Genomic DNA, 14,394 nt, shown 5'->3' on the forward strand with positions numbered 1-14,394 from the left:
TTCCTCCCACATTAAGCTGACACGCCGTGATGTAACTGGAATACTTTTAAAAGCGGCGTTAAACCCAATTCACTCACTCATTCGGCGAGTATCCGAATATTATCATGTTTTAATGCTTTCTTTGGCAACTTACGATAAATAAATTGTATCGCTATTCCTGCCAGTCCAGAGACTCCAGCGGCTATTTCCATGTCAAGTACGATAGGCGTGGCGATTATAGTTGATAGTAAACCAACACCGGCTACACCGAGTCCCATGCCAGCCTTTACAAGCATACGTTATCAATGTACCTCGAGTACAAGCAAGTAATATCCATGTACTGGTACAGCATAGCATTATTATGAATATGAAATCACAATAGCACATTTTCTTTTTAAAACAGACAAATTGTGCGTTGATAATGCTTTAATCTCTACATTAACAATCCCGGAAGAAAACTAACCCCTTTATTGCACCACTGTGCCCAAGCTTGTTCTATTATGCCAACAGTTCAAACTCGAGACCTAGCAACATATCCGATTAGACTTGGCCCAGGCTGACCCTAGCGGGATTCTGTCAGTTCTCAATGCAATACTCACGCGGTAGTCTGTCTCCTAGGCCTGGTCCTGCGCCATGACTGTGGAATTTATATTTTTTAGGTATTCTGTTTTACTAAATTCCTAGGCAAGTCTAGATCATACTAACCAAGTCTAGTTTAGTTTATTCCATAACAGCAGAAGGAGAAAGGTTCTTCCGAATAAAAAAAATATATTTTAAAGAAATGTTTTCATTGACTATGTGTTACTCTATCTGTCCCCAGATCCTAGAGAATATATTTGAAACGGACTCCAAGTAAAGAATGATTTAACAAGTCTAGATTGCCTAAGTTCTGGTCCTGAAATCAAGCATCGTTCTGGGATCCATTTGTATTCTATTGAGTAGATTTATAATTTTAACTACGTGAAATTGTATTTCTGGGATGTTGGTTGATTTTAGATGTGGGTATTTATAGATAACAAAAAATATGAAATATATATTATTTATGATGTAGCTAAGGTATGTGCACGTGTAAAAACTGTAGTTTGTAGTCAACCAAAGAAGATATTCAACACTTTAGATTGTATATTGTTTTGAAATGTCTCGCCTCATGAACACGTTCCTTATTTCAATATTGTATTCAATTCCACCCATGACTGTACACAACATTTATATATTTACATGTATACGACGGCTACATGGGCAAGTATAACGGTAAACACAAACGTGTGTTTGTTTAACATTTTTGTGTGTTGAAACACTGTTATATTAAAGGGAAATATAACCATTTAGTCTGTTCGGGTAACCAATTCTAGCTATTATTTCCTGAATAAAATATTATCTACTTCAGGCATACACATATTATTTTGTGTCATGTGACACCAGATGTTGTTATCAACCAATACTCATGTCGTAAACAACCATAGAAATGTGAAACATCAATGCTAGAGAATAACCAAGTTCGATTTTCCAACGAAAAAATTCCTTTTGGCGTGAACGTTGACAATAGCGGTACAAATATATTAATGGATCACTGAAAATCGATGATGACGCAATTGTTTGCAAAGATCTGTTGCCTCCGATGAATAGATGAAGTTATGCCGAAACAGTAAGCTCTTAGAAGTCTTGTTTGCCAGCTGGGACCATGTCAGTATATCAGGTATGAAATGCATTTACACGTTGAACGCATTGACAGAGAGTATTAGTTATCTTGAACGGTTGGTGAAACCGCGCAAATCGAAACAGTTCATTTATGGTGTAGTATTTCCATTGGCAAATCGAAACAGTTCTGGGGGCGAATATATTTCGTGACACCGGAACTACTGATATAACTGATTTCAGAGATCTTATTAATCCTCGCAAACATTCGGTTTTAACACTAACTACGTAAAAACTGTCAACATATCCACGCCGTTATACTCTGGTTAAAGATCTAAAATATATTCCTTAATACAGGCTACCATTTGAAAATGGTATCAGTGTAATACCAGGGGCTAGAATATCATGGTGCAACCAGGTTTCTGTTAAACATACAACATCATAACTATCTAATTCAGCACTGATTAAATCTACTTTAAAATCTACTAAGACTGCGTACGTTTACATGTATAATCTTTATAAGCAAAGTAACCCAAAATATAGATAATGTGTATCATCTTCCCGAAATGATTAGCATGTAGAATAGATTCAAAAACACCTGTATTGAACAACATCAACCGGCATCGTCAAAGCAAAGTGTACATGTAATTGTTACAATGGGGCTGGCGGTGAATATTAATGAAGAACATCTTGTTAAAAAGACACACCGAAACTGATTTGCATAACTGATGAACACAACATATTGCAAAATATCAAAATAGTAAAAATGATACAGTTTAACCTCACACTGAAGAGAAAACAAGAACGACACAGAAAAGTAAAATAGTACGTCATATAGAACTGAGATAAAGTAATCTGAGAAGGGATTCATACGTTATATACAACTTAAAAATATATTATTATGAAAAACGAAAGGAAAGGTGGGACACCCCCCACCACACACCCCACACCCCACACAAGTAACTAAATGTATAATTCAGAAAAAATAAAGGAGAAAAAAACACATAAACAAATTAACATTAAAACTATTGGCAACTGCATGGCAAGTATTTATAAAACGACCGGGGGAGGAAATATTCTGGGGGGAGATTTTATTTCGTAGGGTGGGGGAGAGTTTATTTCGAGAGGGGCGGAACTGTACCGGTATAAATTCGCCGGGGGGAGATTTTATTCTGGGGGCGAATATATTTCGTGACACCGGCAGCTCGTAAACGGCTTCGGACAGTGTGTACAGGTATGGGACGTAAAAGTGCACGTTGCAGTGCATGTCCTCTCTCGAAGGTGAAGGACCCACACGTCTACCTGCTCTTAGACTATCTCTAGTCATGCTAGTAGTGCCATGTTACTGTATTGTGGTAAACGGCAGTAAATCGTTTTCTGGGCAACATTGAAATGCCTTGCCACTGATCTCATGCTTGTGATTTCTAACTCGGATAAAATCACCGGCGTGGGGGTGTTTGTGATACATTCTGAGCGTTTCAATTAACTTCACTGGGGTCAAGTGTAAGTAGGGTTTTGCCCAGCTTCAGTTTAAAGTGTGTTAATTGGTTTTTTTTTATAAAATGTGGGATTATGGGTAATAAGCTGCCAAAAAAAGTAGGTTATTGATATTCATATTTTTGTTCTTCCTATTAGTTGGACCTGACTGGACTGATAATTTCCAGACGATTTATCTTACCAAATCCCCCGGAGGTAACCATGACGTGATCGAACAGCATGTGCCATGAAACCTTTCTTTGCTAATGAACAGCAATGTCCAAAAAGTAATGCCCAAAAAATCACGTGAGAAATATCGCTCAGCTAATAAACGCTCTTCAAAGACGTTGTCATTATTATTTGAAAAGGATACCCGAGAACATTTATTCGTAATTTATTTATTATTAACTATTGTCTTATGCATAAATACAGTGAAAAACAACACCTTGTTTTGTAATAAATAACAAACAGCAGCTGTGTATGGCTCGTCCTGTCGTGCACGCAAATGACATAGCTCGGCACTATTGTCGATGGCCTGTCTGCATAAAGGGCCCTGAATATATACTGACAGACTATGAGTCATTGTTTATTCCACATAGTGTCCTCCATGTCGCCATGGCTGAATACTAAATTGTTTAGTCTTCGGTAGGGACTTTACGGGTTCGAATCCCGCTTGCAACACGGGGTGTCCGTAAAATTGTTCTCTCATCAAAGTATACCATAGGGAAAATTTCATCACCTTCGTGTGGTGTTTAACTAACAATTCAGCTGATAAATGGCAGTTTAAAGACAAAGGTAAATATATTGTCCTCCTTTAGAACATTTACATTACATCTATACGTAGTATTATTATTTTGATAAATTTAAATTAAAACTGCAGTCATGCTCACTTTAAAATCAAAACTGCAGTCAAAGCTCACTTTCAAATTAGATCAGCAGTCAAGCCCATTTTCAAATCAAAACTGCAGGTCTTTCATCTTGATCGGATTCAACACTAAACTGAATATGAATACTAGGTTTTTGCGCTCAGTGGTGATAATTCATCTGTGAGATGGGGGCGGTCGGGTAGCCTAGAGGTTAAAGCGTTCGCTCGTCACGCCGAAGACGATTCCCCGATTCCCGACATGGGTACAATGCGTGAAGCCCATTTCTGGTGTCCCCCGCCGTAATATAGCTGGAATATTGCTAAAAGCGGCGTAAACCCATACTCACTCACTCACATATGTGAGATGAAACGCCATGTTATAATATCATAGTAATTGACATAATTGTGTCGCTTATAACTTTTATCCGTAGCAATTTTTAATGAATATTTGACAAATGATATTAATAAGGAATCGTTTCTAATTATTATGCACTGTCTTGTTTTGAGCATGTGAATTACCAGAACTGTTGTCGCATGATGTCCTACAAACTCGTTTTATCATGTTTAACTGGTTCATGAAGTTATGTTTATTACTTTCAAATAATGAGCCGCCTTATAACAACAAGTTATGGTCTGATAGTCGCACGTCTCCCTTTGTGAAGAATGCACTGGATCAGTTTGTATTCAACAAGAAGACAAACAGTGAGTATTAATGTAAGAGATTTTATTGTTTATGATGCATAATATAAATCTACAATATGTTTTATGTCATTAACTTAAGTTAAATGATATATGTATTTATTGAAGTGCTTGTTATTTTGTCTGAGCCATTATCTATTTTGTTTGAATTAGATGTTTTCTATGTCCTCCACTTGAATTTCCTCGGCCTTATGTAATTCTCAGAGACACATTTATAGAAATCCTTTCTGTGGTTCATTGTCTTAAAATGACCTATACCAAGCCGTACCTTGTTCCCTTACCTTTCCTTACCGCAGCGTAACGAGATGCAAACAGTAAGCTGAGTACGAAACAAAGTAGGAGAACGTGACAACGTAACTGTCAAGATCATCTATATGGTTTTAAGGTTTTAAGCGGCGTTCAATAGTCACTGCTTTGAAACTTACAGTTCTAAGTGATAACGACAAACATGTTTTCTGGTTTTAAACGGTGTTTAAATGGTGGTGAAATTGTATCCTTTTCGTTTTCGTTAAAATTATCACCGTTGTTACATAAAGGCAGTGTATGGAGGTTTCTCAATGCCAAGCAGGACAAGTCGAGTTGTCGTGAGTCCAGGCCCAAGGCGGGCATACAGTATACAAAACTTTAAATTCACTGCATGCCTTTCCTTATATAACTGCATACACCGTCCAAATACGGTGTAAAACCAAGTCCTGAATGTAAAATCTCACTCACTCCACATTATACATGTTACACTGCAGAAGTGTAGATACGCGGGGCATTTCCCACATTTCATTTACATATTTGTAAATGTTTCTTTGTTTCACATTTTCCCCAAATCCTGAAACTGGCAAAGAAAAAGGCGATATGAAATATATTCACACCAATACGACTGCTGAAACTGTCTGCAACACTTCACTATATCAAACTTTCCCACGGCAAAAAGAACCGTTAACAGTTGCATGGACAAGGTTACGTTTTCGATACAATCCAGGATACACCAAATCAGATTCCTTTTTGTACAAACATTCAATTTATGTTCAATTGTTTCTATAGCGGCCCTTCCAACCGTTCCAGACTCGATTAATTACATGCTGTGATATTGCCGAATGAGGAGTAAAGTAATATCCAGTAAGCGTTCATAGCTATAATTTACTAACGCCGAGCGGGTATTTTTACACTGAATATAGAATATGAAAAAAGTCACCATATGGGATGTACATGTTAAACCTGTCTTCCAGCACCACGCTTATTGCCAAAGCCCGGGGGTCATAAAACTCATTGGTCCCATAAAAGGGGCAATTAGACTCGCAGAAGTAGCTCCGCGGAGTGCTTGCGTAGCGCCGCGTCGCTACGCAAAATATTGACAAACATTCCGCGTAGTCGCCGCTGAAATTTTGCGAAATAAAGTAAAACACCTTTGTGGTGTAGTGTAACTGGTGTGACCCTCTGCAAAAACATTTCCGCCATATGTGTTGATTAACAAGGCGATAATGTAAACTAGATAAGATCTAAGAACATTTAGTTCACCCTAAACTGTAAAGTTTCGACACAGACGTAGGTGATTTCGACTGAAGCACGAGTGAACGTATCAATGAATTACAATCAGGAAGGTAGTCAGTCATAATCTGTCCTTAGGTCAGCACTATGGAGTCACCTATCACGGACCTGAAATTCGATATCACACATATCTTTGATACCATTTATCTCAAATTGGTTTTTCACTCACATGAAGGTAAGAATAGAGAATATCACAGAACTTCCTTTGGTATCAGATATATAAACACAAGTTGATTAATGTCAAAACGCTAAGACGTGTAGAAGATATTTTCTACTTCTGTCGTGGTGTTTTGATATAAATCGTATTTGATATTAAAAAAAACCATAAGGGTGATATTGTATTTATTATCCAATAACATTATCATCAATAAGTACAAAACATAAGACCCGTGATACCGGGGTAGAATAGGTCTTCGGCAACCCATGCTTGCCGCAAAAGGTTACTATGCTTGTCGTAAAAGGCGACTAACGGGAACGGGTGGTCAGAATCGCTGACTTGGTTGATGCATGTCATCGATACCAAGTGCGTGGTCGATGTTCATGATATTAATCACTGGATTGTCTGGTCCAGATATTGCTTAGTGCGGCGTTAAACAACAAATCAACCAACAAAACACAACTGTATAAATTTGATAACTAAGTTGACATTTGATACAATCTTGAAAATTTTTTAAGGCTCACCATGTCTCCATTAAGTACTAACGTGCGTCAATTATCATTTATTTATCTGTAACCTTTGCGGCGTGTCTGTTTGTATGTAACCGTTCGATATCTATGAGAAATCACTACCAAAATATTATATTTAAGTGTGTACATAAGTTCAAAGGCAAAGTTAAACGAAAAGCCTTAATTTGGCTTCAATGGTGAATTGCTCAAATTATTGTGTAAATACATTGATGTGTATGGAGGTGTGTAATTGAAAACTGCATACAGCTAATCTTGAATATCGACCTTTTGCAAAATGCTCTAGTCTGCGAATAGTTGATTTGTGATAAAAAATGTCCAGGTCATATTTAACATTATTGTATGGAAGCGTTTTAGTGCAAGTCTAAAAAGATTTTCTTCAACAACGCAAAACGGATATTTTTGGCCATAAAAGCAAAAGTAGCGGACTAAGAAGTGCAAAATGGAGAGGTTTAAAGTGCTATTGTATCAGTGACAAATGTCCCGGATCAAAATGATCACAACAAGGACATGCAAGCCATAAGTCGGGAAGCGCATATGATTCGGAAAAACGCGAACAGTGCATTAACACAAGGGCCATGAGGCTGCACGCACGATGAATGGTATTAAAGAACAGGGTTTTTGATTGCCTGGCATCTGCGTCAGTGACAGTTCAACAGCATGCCAAGATTAACAGAAGTGCAAAGAAACAACGTCACAGGCCACTTGCAGGCAGAGGAATCCCGATCAGCTGTAGCCAGGGTTTTCAATGTAGCGCCCAGCACCATCACGGTTTCAACAGCATGGATCAACACGTGATCGGCCAAGGTCGGGACGACCAGGAGTAAGATCGCTACATCCGACTGCGCCACCTACGTGAAAGGACGACCACAGCCACCTCAACCGCATCCCAAGTACCCGGACTATGCATAATATCCGAACCAGATGGTACGGAACTGTTCAAGAGCAGCAGGTCTACGAGCAAGACGTCCTGCTCGACGCGTCATATTGAGTCGACAACATCGTCAACAACGAGTGCATTGGCGTAGTCAACACAGGGTATGGCTTCAGCTGCGATGGAGAATAGAGAGATGTCTAGATCAGCGACGAATCAAGATTTCTCCTCCGTCGAGGGGATGGAAAGCACGGGTCTACATGTAGAGACGCCGGGGAGAACGTTGCGCCGAAAACTGCGTACAGGAAGTGCAAAGGTTTGATGGGGTTAGCGTTATGATTGGGGGGGGGGTATTTTCTTGTCAATATGCCCGGGCATATCAGATAGCTGCAGTAATATTCTGTGTTATGTTAGTTGTAAATATCCCCTTAAAGCCGAGATCTATGGGCATGGGCTTTTGGAGAAGACAATTTTTCAGTTTCATTTATCTTTCTTTTTAGATGTTAAGATATTTAATGCAAAAACTTCAGTTCTAATACATGTATGATGATATCCTTAAATTTCATATTCGGACTTCCAGTTTGTTCTGAGTAAAAGTATAAGGTCTTCGACTGTGTGCTCACTTTTAGCCTTTGGTCCTGGTGAGATGATAAGATTATTTGTAACTTTTGTACTTTTTTATATCTAGACATACTAGCTTCATTGACGTTTGAAACACAATATGCCCTACTCTGAGGGTGACATACACCAGATTTCATCGCACTACAGTGAGCTCTACCTCATGTACTGTGAACATTTTTACTGAAAGACATTAAGAGTTAATATGACCGTCAATATCAGTTGCGACTATATCAAAAACAATTGCAAAGGGCTATCCAGAAAATAAACCACTTATGAAGGCCCTAAGCAGAAATATATGCTACAATGAAAATATGGCTTATGCTTCTCATTAGGGCACTGTGACTTGTTACCACTACTCATACATGTGTATTAAAATAATATAACATATCACACTATATGCATACTACTTCACAATTGACTCCAGAAATAGGCATTTTTGTGATAATGGAAAAAAAATACTTTATGGTTGTCTTTACTATTGCCTTAACCTTACACTTCAACCCTTCATGGGTTATGACCTTTGACCTTTACAGTGAATTTGACCTTCAATATCAGTGACAAACATTTTAAAAACATTTCGAAGAGCTATCCAGGACATTAACCCAATATGATGTCCTTTGGTGGAATTCAATGCAAAATTGACAAAGATATGAAAATGATATAGCCACTATATGTATAAAAGAGTTACTAAGACTTCTGCAGAAAAAAAGGCACTTTAGAGAAAAATGAAGTATATGATGGTCATGCATGACCGTTTGCCAACTTCGACCCCTGTCCTAAGGAAGAGTTTGGCCATAAACAATCTTTTTGTCTGGCTATGACACTGATCTTTGACATAACGGATCAATGTGTCATCAGACTTTCCCAGAGCAAAGGAAACACGTGTTATTCTTGAGATGTCCAAGCAATAAGAGACCATATGGTCTCTGAAGCAATGCATGGTTTCATATAACTGTAGCTTTCAAACTGAGGCGAAATATTGGAACATCCCCATTGATACAGCTGGATAATGAAACATTAACAACAAACAAATTATCAATTTCTTATTTTCATATACTTATATCACACATTGAGCAATGTTCACATGATGGTTCCCGATGTAGTATGCAAACAATCCTCCTATTCTTCAATACTCATAACAGAGCGTGATAACTGTTCGATTGAAAGCACCAACAGACCACTTTCACCAGTTCGGAGTTACTTGCCCTCAAACCCCCTTTTCCGTCTACATGGCCAACGAAGAACAGGAACCGGGATGAGGGGCGGCCAGATGGGCCCTATCCCTGTTAGTAGAATCTTGAACATTTCAACATTTCAAGACATAAGTCCCATTCATCATTCTTTTCAAGTGTTTACCACATGGCCCAAGACAACAATTTCTTGAACGTCCTTGAAGGGTCCCACTCCGGCATTGGATGGTCTTCTCTGGTTTGTCTGGTCGAGATTTGAGATTTGATTATTTACAATCCCTGTCATATAACCGAATTATTGCTGGATGTGGTGTTAAGTGAGTGAATTGGGTTTAACGCCGCTTTGAACAGTATTCCAGGTATATCAAGGCGTGTTAGCTTGATGTGGAAAGAAAGCCTGAGGTTATACAGGTCCTAGGTGTTACCACTTTCATGAAACCCACAAGCAAGTGTATGATGCTTACAAACCTAGAAACATAACCGGGGCGAACCTGGATTCAAACCCACGACCATCGGTTTCTGTCAAGCCCAAGGGGTGCAACTCTGCACAGCGAATTGCGGCGCCTTAGATAAATGGGCCATCCGTGTACACATGGTTATAAAGAACAAGCAAACTGAAGAAATATTTGCAGAATACCCACATGAACCAAACAAATATTTATCACTCACTGCTACTGTTCTCTTTTCCTCATTGCTCCGCTTCTATGGTCTTCTTTCTTTCCACTAATGCTGGGCAGATGATTGTCTCTTATATTCAACCAGACATTCTTCAAACATAAGTAGCATTCACATTACAGAAATGTCCAAACTGTACATGTTGTACATTTGATTCATTTGAAAAGTCCCCAGTTGTGATTTCAACATAGAATTGTCCTTATTAAAACATTTCACGTCAAACATTCAGAGATAAAATTTATCCCCTTATTTAACTGTCAAACACATTTTCGACAACAAAGTCAGGGTCATTCAACACATACATAACAAAGGGAGTCACATGTTGCAAAATGATCTTCGCCAAGGTCAAAGTCATTCAATGAATTATTGATACATTTTCTTGAAATGCAGATTAATGCAATGATAGTTAAGGACATAAATATTGACTGGTATGAATGATTTACTGGCTCTGTTTGTTCTCATTTTCGACATGCACCATCGAAAAACTCATAGTCATACTCCGAATACAAGACATGTGAACTGTCATCTAAAATTTTGTGACTGTGTGCCTTTTTCACACTTTGCTGCTCATAATACATTATTTGCAATTTTGGGTGTTAAATTTTTGCTTGAAACAGACAGACCCCCATACCAGCAGTGGAACCTGAAAGATAAGATACTTTGAATAAAGCTTATACAAAACAAGGTTATAACAGTGTAATCGTTATCAAAATATCTTAAGCGACAAAGAAAATAAAGTCTTTTGCTGTACTTATTAACAATTTCAATTTTCTTCGTTATCTATCAAAATCGGATCAAGTTTGGATCACCTTGTTTTGACCACTAATCCATTGTCCTGATACTGACATTGTATTTTATCGAAACCCAACACACACACACCCACAGTTCCACCCAATCGTTTTGTCCTTGAATTAACCTTCCAAAAGCCTGTTTAAAGCATCCCTTTTCCCAGGTTAAGCAAGGAAAGATACAATATTGCTGAAATATTTCCACTTTTATTAACTCGTGTTGATATATTTCGCCAAGGTTCGCTAAATACAATGTTTATTCCTAATACAGGATATGTACCATCCCCAAACACACTCGCGTGATAACCTCTATTTATTTGTAGTTTATTTGGTATATTATATTGGTGCTGAACACATCTAAATGTCGCCCCGAACTCTATTCTTAGCCCTTGGATCCCGTTTATAGTCTATCAACCCTAGCTCTACGATCATTAGGGTCATGGGTAGAGTAAGTCTTCAGGAACCCATGCTTGCTATAACAGATGGCTATGCTTGTCGTCAGAGGCGACTAACGGGATCGGCTGGTCAGGTTCGCTGACTTGGCTGATGCATATCATCGTATACCACTTGCGTGGATCGATGCTCATGATATTAATCCCGCGTACTGTTGTCAGTGAACACGCCATTTTGTAAAAGTCGGTCACCGTTAGTGATGTCATACGGACGTATACATTGTTATACATATTTGGTAATTTCTTTGAGATGTAAACTTTCAACTTGGCACCCAGCGTGTTCTTGGTTTTTGTCTAGTTTGCATTTTCATCATCGCCTTGATAATTCACAGATATGACGGAAACCTTTTTGTGTAGGGTCACATTATTTATGAGTACTAAGCAGCACATAGGATGACGTCACTTATGACAGAGGTGTTATGTATTAATGCGCTACTGCAATCATGTGAATATGGACAAAATTCATCGGTTCGATGCTAAAAAGGGGCGATTTATAGGGTGTGTAAGAAACAGATTACTGCACAGATACCATTGATCTTACAACTCAAGCGTATCTAACGAGCGAAGTATAACAGTCATAAATCCTAATATAATTGTTAAAAAAGTCAGAGACTGATTATGTTGTCACAAATGAGTTTTTCATAAGCTGTATGCTCTGGTTGGATGGTCAGTAGGTTGAACTGACATATACATCTAGTAAATGGGATGTTGTGTGTAAAATTGAATATTTAATTACCTTTCTGCTTAATATTCTGATACTTCTTTTTCACTTCCCCAATCGACCGATTTCCGGAAGTGCCTCTTCTGTAAGAATAATCCAATATGGAAAATGACAAATAATCATAACAATGGAGGATACTGAAGTCATTGTTCAAGATAAATATTGCATTTCACTTTTAAACTTTTCATTGATTATTACTTTATAAATGTAATTGTGATCTTAACATGCTCAAGGTTAATAACTTTTAGGAAAGGTGTATTCAACAGCATTCAGATGAACCAAGCAGTCAATTTACCTGTCAAACCATCATTTCTAATTATGCTAAGTATTAATTTAAGAATAAGAGGGTGAATGTTGCTGGCCATTGTTTGATGTCAATAACACAAAAATAAACATGAAAATTGATTGCAACATGACTGTGTTTGCATTATTTTTTCAAATGATGATGGCCGTGCCACATCTGTAAATATAGACTGTAACAAGTGTATTGATATTGCCTCCTGGCTTTTGCTTCTGTCATGCTTTTCCGTCAATTTCATTTATTTTACTTTTTTTCATATCCATAGAGAGAGGCAAGAACATAAGGTAGTTCCATTGCTGTACACCCGTATACATCAGCTGTAAATCAGTTGTAAAACGACGTAGCTCTGGATAATAGATAACCGCAAATATCGTTTCGTCGACCATAAGAACAATATCTTTACAAGGGTAGGATGTGGATACAAATTTTGCAAGCAAAGATAACTTTCGATCTGTAAATTTGCAGTAACTCAGTGATGCTCGAAATCTCTTCCCAAAGCTTGATCTTCCGCTGTTCGGTCCTCTGACATCCGTCCAGCTTTCTAAACAGAATGCCCTCCCTTTTTGAAACCTCCTCCACCAACAGCACCTCTTCCTCCTTAGTCAAATTAACCTTTCGTTTCTTGTCATCCATGGTTGACAGTTACCGCAGACGACATGTCACACGCGACACGCGACACGCGACACACGACAGCTGTGCTTACAGCATCTCCATTCACTGAAGAGTTCCAATGATTACCGTAGTACGGTTTAACGTGCGCGCGTCCCTATGGCGACGGTCTTAGACTTAGAATTAGCTAAGATTTTGCTAAGACCGTTTCAAGATCCAGCCTTAGACCGAATCTTAGCTAAGTAAAATCTTTAAAAAAAATTAAGACAATATTCGTGCTTAGCAAAATTTGAGCTAAGACCACTTTCATGATGCCGGGGCCAGATCAGCATCAGAACACAACCATCCACCAGTGGAGTCAGAAGAGCCTCGCCAGCCTGAGACAACGTGTGCATGGGGATGTATCCTTCAATGACTGCATGACGTCAACCTCGATTGACTATGACGCCAGGTTCCAAGGACGCACGTAAAGTCAATATGGAAATATTGGACCCAGCACCAAGGGGTGGCATGATCCGCTGAAAAACAGGATCTCAATGGCCCATCCCAACATCTTCCTGTTTGTAACTCACACAAAGAACCTGTAAGCAGTAAAAAGGGGACAGCATGCCCAACTGGATCTCGGAGCCCTTCCCCAAATCCGAACACGTGTCTTGGGAACTGGACAACAGGTGGATGAGACTGAAGGACCATCTCGACTCCAGAAGAAAAACAACCATGCAGTTCCTCGAAGCAACTGGTCACCTTATCAAATTTGGCCAATAACTTTCTATGATTTGCCTGTGGTTAAATGATTGAATGTGAAAGTGATGTCAAAATTATTCTTATATTTGTCTTCTATGTTATATTATGAATATAATATATCCGTGACTTTCATTATGTGCTGTGGCTTTATTTCATTTCTATGGACCACTTTATCTAATATAGGTAACAGGTAACAGTCATGTTCACTTATGCATCACTTTCTGAGCATCAGACCGTATCATTTCACGATTTTACTTGAAGCAGAATGGGACTGTAGGCATATTGGGAAGACAGAGTACGGCAATTAGTAGAACCCACTCACTCAAATGTATCGACCATGGTATAACCTATTTTCATTAAGTAAACGCTGCTCTTTCTCAGCGTCACGGCTACTGAGCTGAGACAAAGAGAGCCAACCATCATAAAGTAATATGTGTCCAATAAAAACAATGCTCCTTAAAAACCTCATAAATATAGTCACTGGAAGACGTTTACTGTCAAATCACACAAACTTTTAATGACAGTAACATTTTCCAGGATCA

At 38.5% G+C, this 14,394-nt stretch overlaps 1 protein-coding gene across 1 annotated transcript in view; it reads left to right on the forward strand.

Moving 5' to 3' along the window:
• LOC124116200 (sodium-dependent dopamine transporter-like) overlaps positions 1–14,394 on the forward strand; it is a 44,451-nt gene that overhangs the window by 6,983 nt on the left and 23,074 nt on the right. Inside the window, exon 2 of the mRNA XM_046477452.2 lies at positions 4,564–4,657. The gene's annotated coding sequence lies outside the window, so the exon portion shown is untranslated. The remainder of the gene's footprint in view (positions 1–4,563; positions 4,658–14,394) is intronic.

The sequence above is a fragment of the Haliotis rufescens genome, unplaced genomic scaffold, assembly GCF_023055435.1.
Source record: "Haliotis rufescens isolate VD_foot unplaced genomic scaffold, xgHalRufe1.0.p SCAF_10, whole genome shotgun sequence".
In the NCBI taxonomy this organism is placed as follows: domain Eukaryota; kingdom Metazoa; phylum Mollusca; class Gastropoda; order Lepetellida; family Haliotidae; genus Haliotis; species Haliotis rufescens.